The sequence below is a fragment of the Eublepharis macularius genome, chromosome 8, assembly GCF_028583425.1.
Source record: "Eublepharis macularius isolate TG4126 chromosome 8, MPM_Emac_v1.0, whole genome shotgun sequence".
NCBI classification, from domain to species: Eukaryota; Metazoa; Chordata; class Lepidosauria; order Squamata; family Eublepharidae; genus Eublepharis; species Eublepharis macularius.
In genome coordinates this window covers 67273177-67285406 of record NC_072797.1, presented here as the reverse complement: position 1 = coordinate 67285406, position 12230 = coordinate 67273177, and the positions used below count along the sequence as shown (strand labels likewise).

The 12230-nt window shown below is 40.3% G+C and overlaps 1 long non-coding RNA gene across 2 annotated transcripts in view; it reads left to right on the top strand.

The window, feature by feature from the left end:
- LOC129334971 (uncharacterized) overlaps nucleotides 1-5963 on the top strand; it is a 91168-nt gene extending 85205 nt beyond the window's left edge. For both annotated transcript variants that reach the window (XR_008597552.1, XR_008597550.1), the window contains one exon: nucleotides 5769-5963. This is a non-coding gene — a long non-coding RNA (uncharacterized LOC129334971). The remainder of the gene's footprint in view (nucleotides 1-5768) is intronic.
- Nucleotides 5964-12230: the final 6267 nt, after the last annotated feature.

Here is a 12230-nt window from a genome sequence, read left to right as displayed (position 1 = left end):
TCACCCTGTAAGGTGGGTGGGGCTGAGAAGCTCTGAGAGAACTGTGACTGACCCAAGGTCACCCAGCTGGCTTCAAGTAGAGGAGTGGGAAATCAAACCCAATTCTCCAGATTAAAGTCCTGCCACACTTAACCACTACAACAAACTTATTACAAAGAACATGTTTGAGATTATGTCCCTCCTATACAGCCTTCCTATCTGTGTAAAAAAGTCCTTTTGAATAATTCAGTTATGCATGTTTTGCAGAAGACCAGGAGAGTGGGGGCTCTCCTGATTTCCTCAAGTAGGTCATTCCATAGGGTAGGAGCCACTACAGAGAATGCATGTGTGCGGGCAGCTGTTGATTTTGCCCATATGCAAGATGACACCTGCAGGAAGCTGCTGTGAAGGGACATAGGGAGAGAGGCAGTCCCATAGGTATGCTGGACCAAGGCAGTGAAGAGCCTAGTATGTAATAGCTAATACCTTGAACTGAACACAGGAACTGATAAGTAGGCAATAAAGTGACTACAGGATGGGAGTGATATTCATGCTCCTGGTCACTTCTAATAACAGCTGATCCGCAGTGTTTTGTATCAACTGGAGTCTTCTAGTTTGCTTAGACAGGAGACCTATGTATAGTGCATTACAATAGTCAAGTCTTGATGTTACCATAGTATGGATCCCGTTCCTATTTACCAGATGGAGAGCCAAAATACACACAGGATTTCCTCTCTCTTCTTCTCAGAGACTCCACCAGACAATCAGCCAGTTTCCTAAATTCACCACTCCTCACCCAACTAAATTCCCAGGCCTGTTGGAGTATTTATTTCCCATACAGCCAGCCAGGAAAAAGACAGCAAATTTTTATTTACAAGTTTAACAGAAGAGGAGTGAGTGAGTGGGTCAGATGCAGGGATGCATTGTTCCTAACATATGAACTTTTAATCCCAAACTTTCATAATAGTGTAGGGTTACAATATAATAGCTACCAGCTGTTAACTATTCCTGCTGTGTCATTCAGCAGCCATCTCTTCCCTGTAACCATTCTAACGGATCTCAACTGCCAGTAGCTCCAACATTCTGTCAGCTCCATTGGCTGTTCATTGGGAGAGGAAGAACTGGTCTGATCTATCAGTGTTATTACTCTTATTGTTATCATCCATAAATATTGCTAAAACAGTGTTAAAATAACTTTTCTCTCTCAAGTTACTAGTCAATGGTCACAGATTGTTCTTCAGGTTGTAAGATCATTTGATGAAAAAGTCTTCTGTATTCAAAAACAGTATACTTAATGTCCAGGTTGAGATTTTGTATATGCTGCCATGGAAACAAAAGAAATTTAGTAAATATTATTTAGGTAAAATGTGAAAGAGGATGATGGGCTTGTGGGAAGATCCAACAGTACCAAGAATCAGGAAAAATTTAATATTCATGCTGCTTGCTGCAGCTAAAATGCTGTTAGCATCAACTTGGAAACAAGAGAGATTGCCAAGCATAGTACAGCACAGTGCTATGCCAAGCATAGCACAGTGGAATGGGAAACTGTGGGGAACCATGGAAAAAATAGCTGATCATCTTCATTCTATAGAAATCCACAACATCAACCAACGTTTTTTGAACAATGGTTTCCATTCCTAAACTATGTGCACGACGTCAATCAGTTACCTAATACGGACCCTTATACATTCAATCTTTTTGCTACAACTTGAACATGTATATTTACTGTACTTCACATAATGTTATTATCAGTAATCTTCTAGTCTATGAAACTATCTTTACTTCCAAGAATTGTTAAGCTTTTGTATCTTGTTCATGTTATATGTTGTTAACTAAAGTTTTAGAAAAGTTTGGAAAAAATTACAAAATTAAAAGTTTTTTAAAAAGAGATTGGCGGGGGTTTGCTCATTCTGTTAAATGGATATAAAACGTATGATCTTCAGGCACTGCTCTTTAAAAGGGGGAGAGCAAAAGGGGGTCTGGGTATCCTAATCTTAACTGCTATGAATGTAAGGGTTAAACAACTGGCTTCTTTTGAGCGTTTGGCCACGGCATTAGTGTTGATGTATTCTCAGTTATTATGTATAGTTATTAATGTTTACTGTCCTCCTCAGAAAGAAATAGACTGGGCAGATCTTGAAATGTATATTTGGAAATTAATTAGTGAGAACCCAACTGCATATCTGATAATTAGCAGAGATTTTAATGCGAGGATAGGCCCAAATAATGATTTTGTATATAATTGTCTCAGGTAATATGCTAGGATTGGTTGAACTATTTGAAGTTTCTTCTTATCTGGACAGTGATCATTTACCTATTATACTGAGATGTGAGATGCCGAATTTTGACTTTCGAATTGTGGATTTACATTTGGAAGAAAATGTGAAAGCAAATGAATACTATAGGGTGCCATGGAATGAAAGGAGGCAGAAAGTAATTGAAAATTTTTTGAGTTCGGGTGTCCTTGATCATCTGCTAACTAAGCTGGGAAGTGAGGACCATGAGAAATTACATTTGGATGCCTATGCTCAGATTATTAAGGAATTACAAAAGGTTATGGGTAAACCTTGTTCTAAACAAAATAGACCAAATAATAATAAGAATTCGAAGTCTTGGTTTGATAAGGAATGCAGAATTATGAAAAATACTCTTAATTATATGTATATCAAATATAGGTGTGAGGATGATGAAGATAGTTTAAAGGAGATGAAAAATTTAAAAAATCAATATAAAGACTTGATACGACGGAAAAAGAAAGAAGCCATAGCCCTTGTATGGGATTAGCTTAGTCAAGCAATTGTAGATAAAAATCCCAGTTTATTTTGGCGTATGGTCTCTAATTGTAACATTAAATCTCCCCCAGTGTGCAGTAATATAATTCTCCCTGAAACCTGGGAAAATTATTTTGAGCATTTTTATTATCAAGGTCATGATGAGGCTGTAATGGAGAATCTGGATATTGATAACTTACCTTCTTCGCCCCCTGTGCATCCTCAAGAAATTTAGCACCTTATTCAGACTTTGAGAGTTAATAAAGCCCCTGGTGCTGATCTTATACCTGCAGATCTGATTAAGAGGAACCTTGAATGGTGGATTCCGGTTCTTACTTCTTTATTTACAACTATAGATAGAACAAGTAGACTACCTAAGGACTGGGGGGTGGCAATAATTGTGCCTATTTACAGGAAAGGTAACAGGGAGGATCCCACTAATTATAGGCCAATCAGTCTTTTAAATATAATAAGTAAGCTCTATTCGATACATCTACAATGGAAGTTAAAAGACTGGATGGGCCAGAAAGGTTTTTTGGGACAGGAGCAAGCAGGTTTTAGAGAGGGACGGTTGTGTTTAGATCAATGTGTCATTCTGGACCATTTAATCTCAAAATACTCCTCGAACTCCCTAATAGAGATGGGCACGATCAGCATTACGATAGAAAAATACCCACGATAATGGTGTTCGTGTGATCTGGACCCAGCGGATTGGTGCCGTCCACGGTGACCGATCCAGCGTTCGAGGGGGGTGCTTCATCAGGGCTTGATTCGGACCATTGGGAGCTGATCGGGGATGCAGACAATCAGGCGCCAGTAATCTATTCCCGGGGCAATGGGGCCAGGGGAATGCCTGAGCTGTGTTTGCCCTCCTTCTGTCGCCCTGGAAACCCAAATGGAAGCCCAGCTTTCCTTGATCAGCAGGGCTTCCTTCCAACCACGGAGCAGCCAGCAATGCATCACCATTTTGGAGAAGAGAGGGGAGGGAGGGGGGAAGGCGGTGTTCTGTAGCCATGGGCACTCCAAATGTTTTTTGCTTTTTTAAAAAAACGGGGCTTTGTAGAAGGAATGGCTGTTTTTCTGTCTGTCACTCTCTGTTTTTAACCTGCTTTTAAAACACTGTGTTTTGTGGGAAAACCTCATTCACAGCTCTCTGTGTGTGTTTAAAATATGCTTTTGGAAGACTGGCTGCTTGCTTTTAAAATTGGGTGGGGAGGAATGGAGGATTCTGTCCCTGCTTTTTTTAAAAAGCTGGCTGAAACATGTTGATGGGGTGTCTCTCTATTTGGAGAGGCAGGAATGGGTTAAAAACATTTCCCCCCCCCACTCTAAGTGTGTGTGTGTGTGTGTGTGTGTGCGTGTGTGTGTGAACATCCCCTCCCTGTGGGGAGGCAGCTTGTTGCCGCCTCCCCGTGCCCACCGGGCCCGGCGGTTGCCGCCACCACCCACCTTCCCACATAGCTGGGAACAGCGGGGCGCCCCTCCGCTTTGGCCTCCCTGATCCGATCCACAGATCAGAAACGGGAGTTGATCGGTGTGGATCGGTGATTTGGGTTTGTCGCCAGCGCGGATCCAAGATCAGCTTGATTGGTAATTTTTTTTGGATCGTGCCCACCTCTACTCCCTAACCTCTTTATATGCAGCTTTTATAGACTTTAAATCTGTGTTTGATTCTATTTCGAGAACTATTCTATGGGGTAAGTTGAAATCTACTACAATAGATAGGCGTTTGTTGTTCTTATTGAAAGCTCTGCATAAAAATACTTCTATAAGGGTATGATGCAATCCAAACTGTCACCTAAGAAAGATGGTTAGAACAGACAGAGGAGTAAAACAAGGATTTTACACCACTTTTGGCACCACTTTTATTTAATAGTATATGAACGATATGGCCCAGTGTTTGTATAATCTTGATTTTTCACCCCCTGAAGCTTGCTGATAGACATATTCCCCTATTACTTTATGCAGATGATGCAGTTTTACTCATACTATGATGCAAGATAATTTTGTTTCCCCATGGCAGAAGAAGATAGAGGTCAAATTGAACTATTATGGTCTCTTTAAGCAGTATATACCGGCTTTGTGTTATGCTCAGGCTAGAACTATGATAAAACAAAGAATAATGGATGTTGAATGGCAGATGGATATGAGTAGGATTAGGAACCCTGTATTTGATGTAACTACACTTACATCACTTAACTACACTTAACTTTGAAATCTTATATTAAATTTTTAGATAACAGTAACCATAGGAGAATTTTTACTCTTTTAAGGTATAATGCCCCACCTTCAGCTATATTAGAGGCCAGATTTATTATTATTATTATTTACTAGATCTTTGAAGAAAGGCTGCATGTGCAGGATGGAAGCTGATGAAACATTAAAACATGTTATTTTTGAATGCAGCCTATACCAAAATATTAGGGAAACTCTGGTTATGCCTATTGTCAATTCCTATCCAGATTGCAGCAGAATGATACCTCTGTCAATTATGCTCACAGGTGATAATCAAAAGCTGACTAGGATGGTCGCCAAATTTGGTTGGTTGGCTTACTGAATTAAAGAAGAGACAAAGAAGCACAGATAGAGTCATTTGATCTTAATATTAACTTTTAGATCTTAGAAGTTTAAACTCTTATGTGCAATTTTAGATAGTATTCTATTTAATAATTGTATTGCTTTTACTCATTATTCAGTACTTTTATTGTACTTTTTGCTGGTCTTGGGCCATAACAATAAGTCTTCGTCTATGAATATACAATGCAGAGACTCTGTTTTTGATATTAAAAGTTTATTATAGCAGCCGTTTCATTACTGATGCATGGTGGATTAGATTAATGCCCCCTGATTTGTTGTCCCCTAAATTGTCCTAATGAAACAAGGGGTTCAAGCCGGCCCCTTGTTGGGATTATGATGGGTTTTCCCCCCCTGGTTCTGGCTCCACCTACAATAAAAGAAAAATAAACGGTTAATGTAATTTTGTGGATACTTACCTACTGTATTATTTGTTTCCTTCAGGAACAACTCGTCCCTACACATCTATAGAGAGAAAGAAAGAATCTACAACAAACTCTCGGTCTGATTTTTCACACAACCATGAAAAGACTTTGTTAGTCGTCTGTTTAACTATATTTGTTATGGACTGGGGATGTTTGTAGGACTTTTAGATAGTTATTGTGTAGAATTGTATTTATATTGTATTTATATGAAACAGTACTTAGCACTTTGCACTTATCAATTTATAAAATTTGACATGCTTTATTACCAGTTATAATTGTTCTTTACATTTCTCCTAGTTGTGGGATCCCACTTTGGATTTGGACTAATTTCAGGGTGGCTGCAGTTGACAGGGAGGGGCAGGGATAGGCATATCCAGTCTGTGGACTGACAGGGAAATCCCTGTGATCAGGTTTTCTGCACCCCAACAGAGAATCCTGCCCCAAGAGAAGCCCTGCCCCATGGGCAGGGGGACACTCAAGGTGCAGACAGAGCACCTGACCACCAACTTGCCTACCCCCCCTTTCCTGACAAGGGCCAGATTGGCAGTGGAAGCACCACATATGCTTGCAAACTCCTTTCCACTGCCACTGCCATTCCAAGAAACATGTACCCCCTCCTTAAAGACCAGAAAGATGGTGGGACCCAGGATGGGCCTCACCTGTAGCCCGCAACACTCAAGATCAGCCCCCCAAGTCTTGGAGAAGCAGCTCCTTAGAGGCAAGCAGGGGCAGGTTGTATAATGTATGACAGGAATGTCCACTGGAAAGCATGGGAGAGGCTGGAAGGCCCAATGGATGTGATGAGAGAGACAAATGTCCATCAACTAGAGGCTGCTCTATTGAAACACATTACTGCATTACAAAGATGTAAGGAGAAAGCAGGGTGGACTTCAAGAGTCATGCTCTGGTTCTGGGATGATGCCCCCCAGAGTGGAAGACAGCTTGCAGGACCAGAGAAACTGCTCTGGGGGCCATCAACCCATCCCCTGCTACAGCCGGGTACCATCGTGTGTGGGGGGGTTACACCAACATAAATCAAGGATATACTGGTGTAACCCTTAGTCAGCTCCCTGAGTGATTTCAGCCCCCACCCCCACGATGGGGCTGTTAATTATCTTTAAATTCCTTTAGTTACCCTAAGTAACAGACTTTCAATATTTGTGTTTATCTTGGGCAAGACATTTTCTTTCTGTCTGTATTTTGTTTATGTCAATCTGAACTATACATATTAGGAATACTTACTAACCTATCTTGAATTTAACTTTCCATCATCAATGTGTTTCCTGTGTATTGTACTCCCACCTTTTTTGAGAGGGTAAGTGAATCCTCTTTTACACTTTCTTAAACTCCTTCTGGGTTGTTTTTAAACAAATATTGATCCATGCAATTGTTGCTGTCACTGAGTTTATTCTATACACTTTGTAGATTGCTTGTTTTTCATTTCTTGGAAAGTAGACACTCCTGTCAACATTCTTTTTTTGACAGCATTTCTTTTACTGTGTGGGCATTTCTCAGTGGAACATACCCAGATCTTTCAGTCACTGGCTATACTATATAAACTATTTCTTCTCTGGAACAATTGCATTGCTGTAGCCAACTTTTCCTTTTAACCTCACAGACAGCCAAACTAAACATGATGGCAAACGTGTGACCCCCTCACGGGTTCAGTAATTTTAAAATGCCCTGGGTTGTGGCACTCTCCACCCCTGCTCTTTTTCCACCATAGAGTTTCTATATGTACTTTTGTATTCAGATCCTTCTTTTCTTAATTAACTTTCTAAAATTTATTTTCAACTGTTAATTCCTATTCTCCTAACTCAGGATGTTTCTGCATAGTCAACTTACTCCTGTTTTTCTTAGCAGTTGATCCACAAACACTGGAATCAGTTTGGGTACAGTTTTTCACATGTCTGCCTCCTTCTGCATTTTAACAGTTGTGGAGTCAGTTTATTTCTTCCTCCTGTCCCATAAATAATCAGGATTTTTGAGTAAGAGTGCAGTGTTAAAGGTGGCATTATTGGTGGCATCAGAGCACCCCTTGCCTTTTTTATGTTTAGTGCATGCTTAGGCTGCCCCCACAGGACATAACCATTTTTTTTTAAACATCATCAATTTCATAATGTTATAGCAACCTAACATTGCAATAATAGATGCAGCAGATTCTTTCACTCCCCAGCTTTCATTAAATAAAAAGTAAGTCTCTAGCCCCTCACATTGCAGAGATATGCCTTTTTCCTTATCTCTGCAAGGGAAGGGGCTAGAGACTTTTCTTTTAAAATGAAAGCTGGGAATTCATAGAAATGCTGCATCTATTATTACAACATTAGGTCATTATAATTTTATGAAACTGAGGATTAAAAAAAAGATTAAAAAATCAGGAGAGGGAAAGAAGGCAGATGGAGGATGAAGTAGTTTGACTATGATGAACAACAAATCATCATAAAGTGGGTTGGAGTCAGAAGAACAATGAAACTGAAATATTCCACACAAGGAACAAAGGTGACGCAGATCCGGCTTCAAAAAAAGATCAGGGTAAAAACGATCTCAGAAGAACTGGGAAAAAATGGGGGAGGGGACCCAAAGTGAAACTTCAAGGCAAAAAATGTGTGTGGAAATCAGGGGACAAATCAAAGCTGCATAGGGCCAAAACTGATGAAAATACTTAGTGTGGAAAAGCCCTCGGGCATTTTATCTAGAGCTTTCCATCAGTATCTCATTTTCTTGTTTCCCCCTAGATACACTATGTGTTTCCATCTTTTTTATTTTACAGTGTTGCAAGGTCTTTCTCTGATGTTTCCTTCTTCTATATGGTCTGTTGTCTATCTTATACATTTTGTCAGTTTCACCCTCAGCCTCAGACCTCTATCTGCTTAAATCTGTATCTGTCAGTTTCCTCTCAAAGTCTGTACAGCCAGGTTAGGTGGTTTTTTTATTTTATAAAAATTTCTAGCATGTCAAACCAAATGTCACTTTGCCAGATCTTTGCCAAAAGTCTCTGCCATCATTTTCCATTTTGTCCATATCCTCATATTTCCCTTTCTTTGTTTGCAACACTATCAATTTCACTCCACATTTTCAGAAAATCTAGCAATCTAATTCTCAATGTGGTCAAACCTGTGGTTACACGAATCCAGAGACAGGACTCCGAAATCTTTTTTTAAAAAATTACATGGGTGGTGGTGGTGGTATAAAACTTCCCGAATTACAGAATCAGCTCCTGGAGCTTTAGGGCCATTGCTAGACTCTAGGAAACCACAACAGCATTGCCAGTTGAAACCTTGATTTCTGTGAGTAAAAGGCGTCAGGAGGGGTAGGACACTTTCCAGGGCTGCTTTGCCTTTGAGGGAAGTCTCATTGAGGCCAGACCCAGCAGCAACCACCAACTGACATGTTACCACCTGACTTGCATGATTCACCCATGCCTGGCTGCATGCTACTGTTCCTCCCTATGAAAGCTAGTGTGGTGTAGTGCTTACAGTTTTTCAGACATTCCCAATCCAACCTATCTGACAGGGCTATTGTGAGGATAAGATGGAGGAGAGGAGGATGATATAAGCTGCTTCAGAGAGATATAAGTCCCCATTGGGGAGAAATATGACGTAAATAAAGAAATAAATGTAATACATGTATCAATAAATAAATTTAAATAAATAAGTAATAAATATAGTTGAAGATGAGAGGCAGATAAAAGGTAGATTGGTTTGTGGGTGGGAAGTAAAGAAGGAAGCATGGAAAAGTTGGCAGCATATGGGGGCTGAAAGGAGAAGGGAAAAGTGAAATAATATGAGGGTTGCCAACCTTCAGGCGGGACCTGAAGGGACGTCTAGAATTACAACTCATCTCCAGACTATGGAGATCAGTTCCCCTACAGAAAAATTGCGGCTTTGGAGAGTGAGGTTCCTCTCCTTCTCAAACCCTGCCTTCCCCAGGCTCCACCCTCAAATTTCCAGGATCCCCCCCTTGAAGTCTTTGCAGGTCCCCAGTTTGTGTTGTCTTTCCTTTTAAATCTGTGAATTGTCAAATGACAGTTTAATAATTCATGCAGACTATAATTTCTTGGCACCTTTTACTTGCATTCCTTTCAGCTAATTTCTTCTCTAATTAAGCTGCATTGTACCTTTACATTCTGATGCCCTCCTTTGTAACAGCCCACCCACCTTTGGCTGGGATATAAAGGCTCAGGGATCTCCATTCCTACTAGTGTCTGAAGAAGGGAACTCTGACTCTTTAAAGCTTTCTTTCAAGCTTACACTCGGAAAATCTTGTTTGTCTCTAAGGTGCCACTGTTGAGAAGGGTATCAGTGTTCTGCACAAAACATCTGTTCTCTGGGAGTCTCAAAATTATTTCTGTGTTGAATTGTCTATATACTACTAATACTTGCCAGAATCTATATATATAAATCTTCACTTTTTGTCTTTGTTTAAGGTGTGTGTATCAATGGGCATATAATACAGTCATTACATTCTTGTCCTCTGCAATAATAACACAAGGTTACTAATTTCTGCAACATTTTTGTGCAACAAGTTTGAAGTTAAGTTCTATATATCATAAGCTTAACAGCCATTGCTGCTGCTTCTGTGTTAACAACACTGTGAGTTAGCAACACAGTTTCGTTCTCAGCTTGTGTTACTGCTATTTCACAGTCTAAGATTTTAAGGGTGTCAAGTCTCAATGCCTCAATATTTGCCTTGTGAGGCAAGGACAGAGACCTCCCTGGAGTATTTGCAATTCTTTGTGTTGCTAAATTTACAGGATGCTGCCAGGTGTCTCAAATGTGTGTGACATTCCTCCCTGCTTCTGTATGGCCTAGTGATACCTGTACAGTTTGAAATCAGTGTTCTTCTTTGGGGAAGAATACTTTGTCAGTGCCTCTTTTGCTTTGCTGTAATTATCATCAGCATCAGCATTTGGGAGGATAGTGAGTAGTGATGATATCATACATGTTGATCTCTAGCACAGGGAATAGGAGAACTCGCTGTCTGGTGTCATGGTCTATTTCTATAGCATGAAACAAAATTCTCATCATCAAATGCATTTATCCCAGTGGGAGCCTGTAGAACCTTGTACCCTCACCGCATGGTGACCCCTATTTTAACCACCCATTTTGTCTCAGTATGGGCCTAGGAATAAAAAATGGAATCTGCATCAAACCAATATCAAGTGGCAAAAAGCTACACTAGGTAGCCAAGAATAGAGAGTCATACCAAATGCGTAATGCCATCCATCCAACATACAAAAGCCCCGCAAGAGAAATTAAACTGGACAGCCATTTCCCCAGGGACTTTGGAGCCTTCTCTCTAAGCAATTTGACCCTAATGAACAACCCAAGATTTCTAATGCAATAAGGAATGGGCCTATTCTAGCCAGCTCACTCTGGCCCTTCCCAGATCCTATCAACCACCCAGCCATGATTCTATCTTTCCTCAAGGGAGCATACTTTTATTTTTAGTCTTTCTTGCTTGTGCTTATTGCTCATTTTGAAAAATACCCCTTTACAATATTAACATATTCTCCAGAACTAGGTTTTCTGATAGCCTCAATGCAGGGCAGGATCTAGCAGGTGATCAGCCTTGTCATAAACCCATCATCTTCCCAGACACAGTTTTTGCTTAGTCTTTTGTTCACATCACTGCCTCACCTGATGACCAGCACATTCCAGATCATGAACATCTGCACTAGTTGACAGCCCCATCTTGAACATTCTCCCACCTGACAGTTAACTTGAAATCACCCAATAGAATTCAACCCAGTCCTGAGCATGGATCAACCTGATCTTTGCACCTCCAGCATTTTTACAGTATAAATATAGCCTCCAAATGCCAATACTTTGCTGCAGTTTTTCCTGATTGCCCCATGTAACTTGGCACAGGCTCCTTGGAGATAAATGCTGGTCTCTGTCTCTGCACTCCTTTCTTCTGCTCTCCCCATCAGGACTCTACAGGATTTCTATACAGGATTTCAATACTCGTATATTCTCATTTATCCCCCCTTTTGTTTTCCCTTATAGATAGGTAGCTGATAGGGAAAACTTTTGGTTTGCTATTTTAAAATGTTCTCCCCCACACACACACACACATTTTTGAGACAGTTCTTTAATTTGGCTTGCGTGTTTATTCAATGAGAACCCTTTCATTCTTAAGCAAATTTATTCCTCCTCTTTCTTTTGGATGCTGTACTTGGTGTACCCAGGTTAAAGATCTCATAATATTGTCTTAAAGATCCCAATACACATTTGTTCTTTGCCAGCAAGGGAATGCCCTTGCTAGCTACAAGGCCTCCATGTGTGTAGCAATTTGGGTAATAGACTCAGAGTTGCTATTTAGTTTTAGTTAAGGCATGTTAATTAAACAAACTGCACACAGAAAGCTCTCATCCAAGAGCAGAACCACAAGTGACGAAAGACACAGATTGGACACTTGTCTGCTTCCCTCAAGTTTTGATGGGAAATGTAGGCAGCTTGGTGGAATGTTGGACAAGTGA